This window comes from Rhagoletis pomonella, unplaced genomic scaffold (assembly GCF_013731165.1).
Source record: "Rhagoletis pomonella isolate Grant_MI unplaced genomic scaffold, Rhpom_1.0 Rhpom_scaffold_00005, whole genome shotgun sequence".
Taxonomy (NCBI): domain Eukaryota; kingdom Metazoa; phylum Arthropoda; class Insecta; order Diptera; family Tephritidae; genus Rhagoletis; species Rhagoletis pomonella.
The window spans coordinates 50426526-50428897 of NW_023458559.1; positions in this window are offsets into that span (position 1 = coordinate 50426526).

Consider the following 2372-nt stretch of genomic DNA (forward strand, 5'->3'; position numbering starts at 1 on the left):
GGGGGGGGGGGGGGGGGCCGACTAGAGAGTATTTAAAAGCTGCATGTGGGATTAATTAGTTGTATTGCGCATGAGAATAAACTGAGCATAAGGTTAGAAGGGTAGCAGTGGAGAGACATTAGCGGGTTGGATATTCAATCCCGTACTTCAATTAAGTTATATAAGATAATTTATGGCTACATCACTGCAGAATTAGGCATTATTGGCTATCACGTTTTCGGGGTTAGATTCGATATCTATATATCTATATATCTAATGAAATACGCGCCAGGTGACATTCAATGAGCTATAAAACTGCATACCCAAAAATGCTCTGAAGATTCAGTTTAAAAAGTTGAAATTTTGTTTAAAATTTGTTGAATTTTCCTAAATTTGCTATAAAGTTTGAAATTATTTTTTATATGGTTTTGTTCAAAGTTTGGATGGTATTTTTATAGAAAAATAACAAAAAAATTTGGCTCTTGCTTCATGTATTTAACAATTTTAGAATGAATTTCAAGTTTGCCAATCAAAATTGTGAAAACGGAATTTTAGTTTCTCTAATAATAGTCATCTTTTACTCAAAGTAATTTGGTGACGCACTAGTTTTATTACACTAGATTTGTTTGTTTTGGCAAGAAGAACATTTTCACCGTTTAATGTTACATTTCGAAATATCTAAAATTATGGAAACTAAAAAAATCGTAGTCTCAAAAATTACAAAATAGCTGCGATAGACATTCTGCATGCTGACAATTTTTTTTAATTTCGTGGTAAACTCTTGAAACTTTACAGATATGTTGTATTCGATGCCAACGTCCATTGCCGCTAATATGAACATTCTATTTAAAAACTTCCCAAAGTCATTAAGAAAAAAAAAAACATTTATGACTTTTTTCGAGTGACAATGAAAAAATTAAATTAAATAAAAGTTTTATGGCCAAAATCTTCCAAAAACTTGATTTATTTTTTTATTGAGCTTCATTGATTGAAATTAAAGCAAGAATAATGCTTAAGCCAAGGCACATTAAACAGGTAGTATCAGTAGAGCAAAAACAACATTTGCGTGTATTTTGTTGTTGCTTCTGGTATCGAATGTGTCAAAAACTGTTCTGAATTGTTTCTTCTAAATCAAAGCGTGCCATGTGAAATACAAAAAATTATAAAAAATAAAAAATTGAAATTGGAAAAAATAAAAATTGATGCAACTTTCTTTCCTAGTAAATTTGTTTGCTTCTCGAAGCATTGATCCATCCTTTGCAAGGCCCGGTAATCAGCGGTTGTGCTGCTGAGTTGGGCGAACGTTCCAAAAGCTGCTATTCAATCGCTTGTTTTGTATGGAAAACGGTTTCACATGCAAATGGATTTTAACAATTCAGAATTTTTGTGAGAAAAAATTAAAAATATTTGACATTTTCGAGACCAAATAATTTGAAAATAAATCAAATCAGCTGCTCTACTGATACTACCTGTTCAATGTACCTTGGCTTAAGCGCTTTTTTTTCTGGCGTGGCACTATTGATTTTTTTTAATTTATTATTTTTTCAAACAAATTTTCTTAACTATAAAATTTTTTCTTTTAATTTTTTTTAAGATATTAAAGTATTTTTCTTTCGTAATAAATTGTTATTAAATTAATATTTCCTCGTTTCATAAAGAAATATTCCTTTATTGAATGAAAACAAATTTACATGAAATCATAATGCCGCAGTACAAATGTAACTTTCCTGCAGACACGCACCGACACGCCTCCTATGCGATTGTTTCCTTGACTTCCGTTGCTTTATAAACATACATACCTTCTAGTCTGTCTTCGAATGGCAGCGCTCTTGGAAGATATTAAAATACAGTTTTAAATGCTTCAAAATTTTTAATTATTTTCCTAGAGAGAACTATACTCCATCGAAAACAAAAATTGCTCGTACCAAAAAAATGTTTCCCTTATTGCTTCCTTAAAAAAAAAAAACTTTACGATGACTTTTCTTCTCCTTTTTCTCCTACCACTGGGGTACTCTAGTTTTGATTACACCCAAGGCTCGCTGAAAAAACTAAACGACTGTTGATAATGTCTCTCAACATTTGACTGGTGGTAATGGCATTTCTGCCACACAAAACAAATCATCAGTTTGGCTCCCTCGATAAAAGAACGAATCTATCAAAGGCAGCAGTTGGGATAGAAAAACTCGAATGAAAGCAAAAAAAAGAAAAAACAGAAGCTAACAAAATTGACATTTCCGCATCAAGATCAAGTTACAACGATTTCTAGATGCTTAGTTGCTATTGATAAATGCAAAGATGGTGCGCCGCGCTGCTGCAGAGCATCCTTCACTTCCGTTGAGAGAGAAAAAAATATCGCCTGCGGGTATTTTCGCGGTATACAACTACGCAAATTT